Source organism: Typopeltis vanoorti, unplaced genomic scaffold (assembly GCF_054136105.1).
Source record: "Typopeltis vanoorti isolate ZY-2024b unplaced genomic scaffold, IOZ_Tvanoo_1.0 HiC_scaffold_95, whole genome shotgun sequence".
NCBI lineage: Eukaryota > Metazoa > Arthropoda > Arachnida > Uropygi > Thelyphonidae > Typopeltis > Typopeltis vanoorti.
In genome coordinates, this window is record NW_028328266.1 from 22,444 (window position 1) to 35,871 (window position 13,428).

A 13,428-nucleotide genomic window follows, 5' to 3' on the forward strand; every position below is an offset into this window, starting at 1 on the left:
TGAAAATTATTTAATTGTAAATATTTCATCCTAAGTATCTTAGGACATCATCAGTACAGTATTTAAACAAAAATTAGGAATAACATACAGTTAGGGCGCATGATTACAATAGAATCTCATGAAAACGTGCATAACATGCTAAAGTAGTACAAAAAAAAAAAAAAAAAAAAAAAAACGTTAATTATTTAACACAGTTTTGTATGATAATTTCCCATACTTTAGGAATAGTAAGAACGTCGTTGCGGTTTAGGTTTGGTCTGTGTAGTAGGGCTTCAGAACTTTCTTTGTATAAACGTTCATGTTTAAATAAAGATCTATGTAAAAGTTTAGCCTTTTCCCAATGGATCCTATGGTTTGGATTTTCAATTCCGTGTTGAGAGAGGCCAGATTTCTGCGGTTTAAGAAGACGAATGTGGTCTTGATGTTCCGAGATGCGTTTCTGAACAGACCTACCTGTCTGTCCAAAGTAAGATAATTTGCATGAGCATGGAATCTCATAAACACCAGGTAACATCAAGGGTGAGAGTTTGTCCTTAGGAGAAGGTAACAAGTTGTAAATTTGGTTGATAGGTTTGTAAGTAGTGGCAAAATTGTATTTCTTCATAATTTTAGAAAGACGTTCTGAGATGCCTTTAACGTAAGGTATGGGAATCCTATGCACTTCTTCCTGTCTAGTTTGATGTATGCAGAAGCGACTGATGATTTTTTGAGTTGTTTTGGGATTATATCCATTTAGGATGGCTGTATTTTTGATAACTTCTAATTCCTGGTTTAAAGATTCTTCAGAGGAGCAGAATTTGTGTGCTCTGGAAACTAGTGATTTAATAATGCCAGATTTCTGAGATGGATGATGAGCAGAAGAATTATGAATGTAGCGACCTGAGAATGTAGGCTTGCAAAAGACGGAAGTGGCGATGGAACTGTCTTCTTTTCTTTTGATGTGTAAATCCAAAAAAGAGATACCCTGTGGAGATTCTTTTTCTAACGTAAAGTTGATGTGATGATGAAGAAGGTTAATTTTATCTAGAAACAGTTGTAATTCAGGTTCGGGATGATTCCATACTGCAAATACATCATCGACATATCTTAGCCAAATTTTTGGTTTGGGTTCAAAAGTGAATATTTTTTCCTCAAGGTGTTCTAGAAATAAATTTGCTAGGTTTGGTGATAAAGGAGATCCCATTGCTGTTCCTTCCTCTTGCTTGTAAATTTGACCTTTCCAGGTGAAGTAACCTGATGCAATAACAAACTTGAACAATTCAACTATATCAGACGGAAATTTTTGAGTAAGTAACTTAACTTACTTACCTTTTATCTAGAAACTTAACTGTTTCTAGATAAAATTAACCTTCTTCATCATCGCATCAACTTTACGTTAGAAAAAGAATCTCCACAGGGTATCTCTTTTTTGGATTTACACATCAAAAGAAAAGAAGACCGTTCCATCGCCACTTCTGTCTTTCGCAAGCCTACATTCTCAGGTCGCTACATTCATAATTCTTCTGCTCATCATCCATCTCAGAAATCTGGCATTATTAAATCACTAGTTTCCAGAGCACACAAATTCTGCTCCTCTGAAGAATCTTTAAACCAGGAATTAGAAGTTATCAAAAATACAGCCATCCTAAATGGATATAATCCCAAAACAACTCAAAAAATCATCAGTCACTTCTGCATACATCAAACCAGACAGGAAGAAGTGCATAGGATTCCCATTCCTTACGTTAAAGGCATCTCAGAACGTCTTTCTAAAATTATGAAGAAATACAATTTTGCCACTACTTACAAACCTATCAACCAAATTTACAACTTGTTACCTTCTCCTAAGGACAAACTCTCACCCTTGATGTTACCTGGTGTTTATGAGATTCCATGCTCATGCAAATTATCTTACTTTGGACAGACAGGTAGGTCTGTTCAGAAACGCATCTCGGAACATCAAGACCACATTCGTCTTCTTAAACCGCAGAAATCTGGCCTCTCTCAACACGGAATTGAAAATCCAAACCATAGGATCCATTGGGAAAAGGCTAAACTTTTACATAGATCTTTATTTAAACATGAACATTTATACAAAGAAAGTTCTGAAGCCCTACTACACAGACCAAACCTAAACCGCAACGACGTTCTTACTATTCCTAAAGTATGGGAAATTATCATACAAAACTGTGTTAAATAATTAACGTTTTTTTTTTTTTTTTTGTTGTACTACTTTAGCATGTTATGCACGTTTTCGTGAGATTCTATTGTAATCATGTGCCCTAACTGTATGTTATTCCTAATTTTTGTTTAAATACTGTACTCATGATGTCCTAAGATACTTAGGATGAAATATTTACAATTAAATAATTTTCACTGTGGTTTATACGTGTGTTTCTTTTAATGATGATCGCCCCACAGGTTTCGTTATTTTAAATAAAAAAAAAAAAAAAATCCCACAATGAGTCCTTGAACTCCTTAGAGGTGTCCCATAACAATAGTAGTAATAATAAGAAGTAAAAAAAAAAAAATTGTCTTCAGAGTATTCTATGGGATCTGTTCAAAGGTGGGTGTCATAAATAAGAAGACAGCTCCGCACCTTTATAATAAGCTCGATCAGAATTCAGTAGCACAGAAGTTGATTAATGGGTTGCTGTTACTTTAGAAAGAATGAAGTTAAAAGTGAAGACTGATTTGTTACTCCTCTTAGGAATAAGTTGAATGCAGGCCAATTTCCAAGCTGTAACAGCTTGGATCAACTGTAAGAGAGTATTATAAAAATTGCAAAACAAGACACCACTTTGAAGCACTAACCTTCAGAATAACTGCTATCAGGAGTAGGACATGTTTCTGTATTCAGTTTGGACAAGATTGTTCAGATCTATTTATGAAATTGAAACTGTGTGATACTGAAATTTGTGAAAAATCTAAGAGAGTATTAATTTCATTATTCTGAAAGGAAGAAGAATATTTGCCAAGATCATTGTTGAAAGAATTGAAGAAAATGCAAGAAGATTGAGAAAATGGGTAATCGTGTTTCTATACCTATAAGTGATCTGTTCATTGCTAATGTTTGAATCAGAAGACTGAAATCAATAATCCAGTTAAGGAAATGAAACATAAATATTATGAAGATCACCCTCACTTGGTATTCTTACAATGTCAAATAACATATGGATGAGAGTGGTCCTGTTAGTTACCTAATGTGGCTCAAATCAGAAATCTCAGCTTTTCACCCGGCCTACATGATATATAGCTTATATATAACTGCTGTGCAGCATGGTATTAAAAAAAAAAAAAAATCAACAAATCCAATCTGATATTGAAAGGCCATCCCCCCCCCAACACACACACACACACATAAAATGTAAGTCAAGCCTTTTAAGTCATTTGGCAAGGTTGTTTTGCAAAATCTGCACTTCCACATTTCTATATCTCTCATGTTCATATGATACCATAGTAATATCACCTAAAGATAAATCTGACATTATCATGATATCACTTTTGATTATCTCCTGATGTCTCCTCCAACTCTTCTATAGACAACTAATAATAATAATAATTTAATTATAGACTGGAAGGAAGAAAGATCACATGGCACAGTAGGTGTATAAATTTTATTTCCAAAGGGAAATAAAATTTATACACCTACTGAGAGATAATTACTTGAGGCTGCATGTGATGGAGGGAATTTGGGAAGTGAGAGTATTGGATCTGGTCATTGGAGCAGAAGAACTATCCATAATCAAGGTAGCCACATTGCCTCTGATTGACAAAATTGAGTTTGCAGTCTTTACTTGGGAAATTGATATACCTGAGGAATATTCTGTCAAGCAGTGGTATATGTGAAATTACCAGCCAAGTGATTATGATAAGCTTAGGAAGAAGCTTAAATCTGTGCCATGGTATAAAATACTGCAGGGTACAGATGCTAGTAGTGAATGGGATATAGTTAAATGTCATCTAGAGGAAGTAATATTAAATTGTATACCTAAGGTAAGGAGGGTTAGTCAGGTAGGAGTTAGATGGATGAATAATATCATTAAGCATGAGCTGCAAAAGAAGAAAATGCTGTGGAGAGTATATAAGGAGAAAGGTGACCAGCAATCTCATGAACAGTACAAGGCTCAGGCAGAAAGGTGACCAGCATGGCAATAAAGGCAAATTTAGTTACAGGAAGATTTCCTTAGGCCTATGTAAGATTAACCTAAATGAGTAATGATGGTCACGAGGTGACAGAAGCAGATAAAATGGTTGGGGTACTGTGCGATGACTTTGCAAGGTTATATAATCCAAGTGAGGTTACTGCTTTAACATATGTGAGAGACACTAATGTGGGAACAAAGATGGATGAATTGAAAGTTCTTAGGATATTGTAGAATTTTAGTGTGGGTTTGTGGGTTTATATAGGATATCATCTTGGGTCTTGCAAGAATGTGCAAGGGAACTGGCAATGTCTCTGACTGGACTCTTCATTCAAGTCTCAGCTCTGGTAGAGTTACAAGGGAGTGAAAAGAGGACAAAATAATTCCTTTGCACAAGGGAGGTTGTAAGACTGCAGTAGTAAAGTATACACCATCAGTATCTTAGATGTGGTGCTATAACACTGGAAAAGTGGTCAAAAAGAGAATTAAAGGATGGGTGGATAAGAATATGAGCAAGCCATGTTTCTCCTCTATGATAGGAAACGTGGCTTTCTGAAGGGTTGGTAATGCCTTAGTAATTTACTAACTTTTTATCATAGTGTGACAGTTGACTTGATAAAAGAACTGGGACATGATTCTGCAAAAGCATTTGACAGAATACCACATGGAATTCTGTTACACACATTAGAACAAATGGGGTGGATATGACATTTCTTATGTAGATAAGAGAGAGAGAGTGGCTGCTAGACAGATATCAAAAAGTGGATGGAAGGGCAGAATTAAGATGGAAACAGCTAGTGGTGTGCTGAAAGATTTAGTGCTACTGAACCCGCTTCTCGTATTATTCTACCTCTGTTTTCTGGAATACTTTTCCTCATGAAGTATTCCCAAACAACCATAACCCGCAACTCTTCAAGAAAAAGTCAATAACTTCTTTCTCATTCTTCACCTTTACTACCTATGTGTGTATATATAGGCTTTTCTCTACCTTTCATGTATAGAATCAATATTAAAAAAAAAAAAAAAAAAAGAATTAAAAAAATCTTTTATTCTACTATTTAATGGTTTTTTAAAAATCATATAATCATCATATCTTGCTGTATACAATATAATATAATAGAACACTAAGTCGACATTATTACTAGCTTCATCATATCAATCACCAATGTTCTGAAAAATTAATGTGTTATTTGTAATATAGGTATTATTTCTGGAAAAATTTCCATGTTACTCCTCTAAATAAATATTAATTTTTATCGCTATTTTTTTCTATTTTTATTTAATGTATCCCTTTTTATAATGTCATTGGCTTTTTACTATTTTTAGAGCATTACTGATGTTTTAAAGACAGATACCTGAAGAATATATTAGAAGAATAATTTTGGACATACCTTTTGTAGGAATATTCAGAATATTGGTATGTCCAAAATTATTCTTCCCATATATTCTCTAGGTATCTGTCTTTAAAGCATCAGTAATGCCCTAAAAATTGAACAAAAAGCCAATGACTTTACAAAAAGGGGTACTCTTAAAAAATAGGCAAAAAATAGCCATTGGCTTTTTACTAAATTTTCTGTCTCCCATCCTGTTTAGGTCAATTTGCTGCCTTTAGATTAGCGCTGCTTGCACATTCCTGAATGCTAATAACATTACCTTCCTTCCTGATATCCTCATTTTTATATATGATTCTGCTATTGATAGCACCTTTTAACATATATAGTTTTTCTGTCAACTCGCATATCTGTCATCTCCAGTTTTTAAAGTGTTTTACTAACAGAGATGTATAAGAAAAATTAGTTTGGATACAATCATTAAATAGTATACAAAACAACAGTATGCTGTTTAGTGATTTGACAAAGTTCTCTCAATAAATTTGGTAGGCTTTATAATAACGTCAGAAGATATATCCATAACCAAGGTAAATGCTCTGCCTCCAATTGTAGAGAGTGACCACACAGTCTTGTTTCAGGAAGTGACTAAACATGTGGAATTCTGTGTCAAGAAAGGGGTTTATGTTGAACTATAAAGATGGTAATTATGATAGAGTAAGTAGACATCTTGAAGCAGTGGCATGGTTTGAGAAGCTACAAGAAAAGAATGTCAGTAGTGCATGAAAAGTGGTCAGAGATTGTTTGAGAGAAGCAGTATCAGACAGCATAGCCAAGGTTAGGATGGTAAACCAAATGGAGATTAAGTGGATGAGTGGATAAAAGCAAAAGTTGCAAAAGAAAAAAAAAACTTTTTTTTTTTCAGTATCAGCATACTGGGAGCAGTAAAGAAGTTCAAGCAAGAAGGTGACTAGTATGGTAAGAAAGACCAACTCATATCATGAGAGAAAAATTAACTTAACAGGCCACAGTCAATCCAAAAAGTTTTTTTCATTATGTAGTACGTAAGAGGAAAAATGATTGTGGTAGGATGGCATTAATCAGTGCTGATGGTAGGAAAGTGACAAGAGGCAAAAGAAATAGTTCAGTTGCTGAGTGATCATTTTGCAAAAGTGTATCATCCAGTGGAAATTTTGCAGTTTCTGATGTGACAGAGATACATGTCAAAATTGAAGTAGATGAACTGGAGGTGTTCAGCATATTGAAAAATATCGACATGAATACAACAGTGGGACTGGATGGCATGTCAGCCTGTGTACAATGTTAATGTGCAAGAGAATTAACATTGCCTCTGATGAAGTTGTTCAGTTAAATCTCAGCTCTAGCAAAGTTGTGTAAAGAAGTCTGGCCAAGGGAGTGGAAAGAGTATAAGATAGTTCCTTTACATAAAGGTGGCACCAAGACAGAAGCAGCAAACCACATACAAATTAATATATCAGAAATGGTTGTTAAAGTGTTGGAAAAGTTGGTTAAAGATAAAATCCAACACTAGATTTCACAGGGTAGATACTATCTCAGTAATTTATTCACATTTTATAATAAAAGCAACAGCAGAACTGGAAATGGTTACACAATGATACTGTCAGATGTTGCAAATGAATCTGACAGAATATCACATGATAAACATTACAAAAGTTGAAGCAAATGGAAGTGGATATGAAAGCTATCAGCATGAATAACCCGGGGGGGGGGGGGGACAGGCACAAGAAAGTAGTATATGGTGGAGTGAAATCTAGGAGAATAAGAGTGACTAGAGGAGTATGTCAGGGTTCTGTACTAGAGCCACTACTCTGTATTTTGTATATCAATAATGTAGAGAAAGATATAAGGGGGAGGGGATATTCAGTTGTTTGCTGATGATACAAAACTGGGAAGGGCTATAGTTTTATTTAAAGGTAATGTAGATATGCTGCAGGATGGTATAAATAAATTGGCATTGTGGGCAAAGATAATGGTTGTTAATATAATGTTCCAAAATGTAAGGCTATACATTTCAGGTTGAAAAGGATACATATTATGTATCACATTAATGCCACTGAATTGCAGGAAACAAATGAGATTAGAGACTTTGGGATAATGGTGGACAGAGAGATGAGGTTCAGAGGGCATATTGCAAAAGTTTGGTAAAATAGCTCAAAGGATTACTTGGATGTTCATAAACAGTAGCAAGTAAAGATAAGGAAGTTATTATCCTTCTTTATAAGGCTATGATTCTGCCACATCTTGACTCCTGTGCACAGGTCGGTGTCTTGGGGATCAGCAAGTGGTAGAGATGATTCAGAAATGAGTGACCCAGCTAGTAGCATGTCAGTGGAATGCTCTATATGAGGACAGGTTGAAGGTGTGTGGCTTACTAAGTTTAGTTGATAGGTGGAAAAGAGGGGACATGAAAGGGTTTATAAAATTTATGCAAAGTAATTAACAAATAGAGAACTAGGGGTCATCCATGGAAGTTGTGTAAGAGTGTGGTCAGTAAAGATGTGTGGACTAGATTTTTTGCATGGAGAGTGATGAATGAGTGAAATGGATTGCCAGAATAATTAGTTGTGTGTGCCCTTGACAGTAAATGAGTTTATGCCCATACCATATAATAATTATAATGATAAATTTATTCAACTGACCATACATTTTTCATATAGAGAGGCTTATACACTGGTTAAACATGATAACTAATAATTAAGGAATTGACAGCGTACACTAGAAATATAAATTAAATAAACTTTACTATATACTTTCCGATATTTCAGCAAACGTCACGTTGCCATCTTCTTGGGAATTTAATAAAAAGACAAGTGCATGCAAGTACTACATAACAGCAAATGAGAACCGAAGCGAGGAAGCCACCATTTTCCTAAAGTCCTGATGGTGCCCCCCTGGCAGGCTATATTGGTAGTTCTTGGCCTTTGGGCTGAAGTTCTTCTGATAAATGTTTCCCAAATTTGGGGCAGTCTCATGCATCCAAATTTGTTGAGGTTTGTCATGTTCCTAAGGGCTGAGGCTGATTCCATGAATAGTCTTTCATAGTTGAACTTGCTGCGGTGTATTACTGTGGCTTTCTTCCGTCTTATTCTGTGGCGAGTATCCAGAGTGTAGTCTGCAAGCCCAGAGTGGCTGTACTGGTGAAATCGGATGTAATCCTTGTGTTCTGAGATTCTGATATTTGCTGTCCTGCCTGTTTGGCCAAAGTAGGACAATTTACAGCTGCAGGGGACCTGGTATACACCAGGTAGGTCTAGGGGAAGTGGTTGGTCTGTAGCGGAGCGGAAAAGGGATGCCAATTTTCTATATAGTCTGTAACAAGTGGTCAAGTCATGTTTTTTTAAGATTTTGTTGATTTTTTCCGAGGTGCTTCGGATGTAGGGAATGGTGATGGATTTAGAGTAATCTTGTTTGTGAAAGGGGGGAATAATCAAGTCATCCCTAACTGTGTAAAATTTAAACACTGCTTCTTTTCACAGAAAGCTTTCCGTATCTACAACCGGGAGAGCCAGGCTTTACTTCAGGAGCAAATTACCGCTACACGCGGTTCCCTAGCCTACATAAACAGAGCTATTTTAGCGCTAGAAAATGAGCTTTCAAATATGCTTAATCACGAGCTTTGGTCACTCCTACATGACATCTCGTGTAGCTAATAAAGAATTCGAATGAATACGGAGTCGACATATCAACTAGTTTGATAAATTAATAAAGAACTCAGCGTCCAAACCTAAACTACAAATCAACAGTGTAGTTAACCTTTCTTCAGTTATCTTGAAGCTTTAAGCACTCAACGCTCTGTCATGTGGTCACAACTTCACCATTGCTCCTAGGAAATTACCGGCTGAGGAATTAATGATCCAAATTGAACGCAGGATTCGCCACCTTCCAAACCACATCGCCAACAATATTAGATTAATAACCTTACACTCCAACATAATGACATAATGGTCAGTTTTGACATCTCCTCCTTATTCACGAATGTCCCCCTCAAAGAAACCTTAGAGCTAATCCAAGCTAAATTTCCTCCCAATATCTCAGCCCTATTTCAGTTTACAATGAACTCAGGCTATTTCGTTTGGCAGGAAAAATTCTACAAAACAGATAGAGGGGACACCCTTGGCCAACTTCTTTATGTAGACTTTTGAAGAGGAAGCCTTAAACTCAGCCCCACAAAAACCTACCATATGGCTTCACTACGTCGATGATGCGTTCGCTATTTGGCCACATGGCCCAGATTCACTCCTCTCCTTCCTAACATACTTAAACAACCAACACCCTAGAATCAAGTTCACCCTGGAAAAAGAGAAAAACAATAACCTCCCCTTCCTAAACACACTAGTCACCCACCAACCTGATGGAACCTTGGTTTTCTCAGTTTATAGAAAACCCACCCATACAGGCATATACATTCACCAACAATCCCATCACCCCCCCCCTCACAACAATATGGAGTTATTAAGACACTATTCAACAGGGCAAAAATAATCTGTTCAAACGATCAAGTCCTAACCACTGAACCAGATCACATCCTTGACACTTTCTCAGTCAATGGCTACCCCCCCCCCCCAAAAAAAAGAATCCAAAAAATACTTAAACCAGTTATCCACAACACACATCCCCCCCTTCACAAAAAAGATTACTCTAAATCCATCGCCATTCCCTACATCGGAGGCACCTCGGAAAAAATCAACAAAATCTTAAAAAAACATGACTTGACCACTTGTTACAGACCATATAGAAAATTGGCATCCCTTATCTGCTCCGCTAAAGACCAACCACTTCCCCTAGACCTACCTGGTGTATACCAGGTCCCTTGCAACTGTAAATTGTCCTACTCTGGCCAAACAGGCAGGACAGCAAATATCAGAATCTCAGAACATAAGGATTACATCCGATTTCACCAGTACAGCCACTCTGGGCAGACCACACTCTGGATACTCGCCACAGAATAAGATGGAAGAAAGCCACAGTAATACACCACAGCAAGTTCAAATATGAAAGACTATTCATGGAATCAGCTTCAGTCTTAGGAACACGACAAACCTCAACAAATTTGGATGCATGAGACTGCCCCAAATTTGGGAAACATTTATCAGAAGAACTTCAGCCCAAAGGCCAAGAACTACCAATATAGTCCGCCAGGGAGCACCATCAGGACTTTAGGAAAATGGTAGCTTCCTCGCTTCAGTTCTCATTTGTTGTTATGTAGTACTTGCATGCACTTGTCTTTTTATTAAGTTCCCAAGAAGATGACAATGTGACGTTTGCCGAAATATCGGAAAGTATATATTAAAGTTTATTTAATTTATATTTCTAGTGTACGCTGTCAATTCCTTAATTATTTGTTAACTGACCATACAATCACACCAGATTTGCTTATTTTATTATCAATTTTCATATCTAATTTGCTGCATTCACTAAAAACTGTACCTGAATAGACGAGCTGTTTTACTTATTCCATAGGTTCTCCAACCAGAATGCAATTGATTTTTCCCATATTTCTGCCTATTTTCTTGCTGGCATCTTTTTCATATAATATTTTGTCACAGTAGTCACTCAAGTTAATTAAAAAGTCCTGAACACTTTACTGGATTATGTAGGAGTATATCTTTAATATCTTATGGATAGAGCCTCCATAGCGCAGTCAGTATAGACTAAGTCCTTTGGTCAGAAAGACCTGGGTTCGATTCCCATTCAAGACATGAAACTGTATCTGGTCTCTTTCAACTAAAGGCAAGTTATCCAGTCTCGTACCAGGTGACTGCAGAAGTACACACGCGCACACCAGCCGCTAGCCTCTTAGGCGTTCACGAGGTTGTTTTTATTTATATTTATATTTTTATATTAGGAATTCGGTAGTGCAGACCATTCAGATCGATTCAAATGGTACCTTGGTGAGTTTAGTTGCTGTCTTAATTCGATCTAACATTTTCTGTGGAGGGTCAAGATGCCTATCAAAATGCTATTGTGGAACTTTTGGGAGCACACTAGCACTATAAGCTGCACACCAAGTTAATTAGTACATCTAGTTATTTAATTATATCTTTTTTGCAACTAATCACATAAGAGACTATCTTCACATGTTAGGAAAGGTTACAGTGCCTGTTGATCAGTTCATATCACAATTATTAAAAAATGCAGTGTTTAGAGCGAACTGTCAAATTAATGTTGTGTAATATAGCGCAAAGAATTTGATGCACCATCAGATGATCACATATCATGTTTTATATGGTACATCTGGTTTCTCAGCCAGTTTTTCCTTGAATGCCCTCTTTGAAATTAATATGGGTTTCAGTCTGCCTGCATTTCTTTTATAATATGACCAATTGCCAGCCTTGTTGGCTGAGTGGTTAGAGTATCCGTTCTCCAGCCAAAAGGCTGTGGGTTCGAATCCTGCCATGGGCTTGGATGGGTGTGATTGTCAGTGAAAATACCAGTGGTAGTGGTGGACGGTAGATGCTGTTGTTGTAGTTGTGGGTGGTGGAGATAGAGCGTTGTAGAGTGGATGCCCCTCCTTCGATGAATCTTTGGACTCCCTGGAGGTGTTTTTTCTCCCAGAACAGGCAAACTGACCCTGCGAACATGCATCTACAGTCATAAAAACTGGACAAAGAAAGGCAAAACAAGATGAGTTTCATAGATAATCGCAGAAGATCACAGATAATCTGAGCAGACCCTGAACTAAGTGGAATAAAAACACTATAAAGAGGAAGATATCTTATGAATAGAGTTTAAGGGCTAAATGTAGCATATCTTAGTTTAGTATCACATTGAATGCTACCCGCCCTTGTAATATGATTAATAACAGAAGAGTTAGCATGCACCTTTGCCTTACACCAGGTTTCGTCATCATCACGAACCATGGGCTCACTGCTGGTTGGTGTCCGTTGCCTCCTTCACTATCTTCTTCCACCTTTCTTTGTCCAGTGCACAGTATTGCATTTTCTGTTTATCCATTCCATACCAGTTCTTCATGTTGTCTATCTGTTCTCTGTATGGTCTACCTCTTCTGTTTATACTATTCATGATACCAAACATGAATATCTTTATCTTCTGGTTCTCACTCATTCTGCAGATGTGTCCAAATAATTGCAGCTTCTGTTTTATAATCTTCTGCGTTAGATTCTCCTTTGGTTGTATCTTCCAATAGAGCTTTTTGTTTGTGATTTTCTGTACCAATCCTATTCTTAGAATCTTCCTGTAACAAGTTCTTTCAAATGCCAAAATTCCTTTTCTTGATTCCTTATTTATTACCAGGTTTCAGAGCTATACAGTACACCACTAAAGAAGCATGTCTCCAGCACTCAGTTTTGTTTGCAGGCTGATCACTTTACTTTTCCAGATGTTATTATTATTACGGGCAACTCCAAGGAGTCAATAGACTCATCGAGGGATGCCCTAACATCATGTCAAGAACAACTATTCGACATTTATACAGTATCTATCATACCTCGCCTTGAACACATTCACAGTCATGGCACCCACAACAGACTCTGGCAGCTTATTCCACTCATTCACCACTTTCCAAGTAAAAAATCTAGCTCTAACACCCTTGCTAATCACACTCTTGCCCAGATTCCGTGTATGGCCCGTAGTCCTCCCACCACCAGTCCTATTCTCAAAAATATCTCCTCCCCATTAAGAAGAAACTTTGGCACCCATATCTGGGCACAGTAGTCTAGATGGGGTCTTATCAAGGCTCGATACAGAGGAACAATAACCAGTTTATCTCTGCTTGTTAAAGTATTCTTCAGCAACCAAGTGATTTGATGAGCTGATTTAGCCACTTTTGCAATGTGCTCCCAAATCCCTGGCCTCGTCAATCTCCTGGAGTACGCTTCCACCAATGTGATATACTGCTGCTAATCTTTTCACCCCAAAATGCATAACCTCTCCATCAACCACCCACCTATCCATCTCACCAACCCTATATCCAT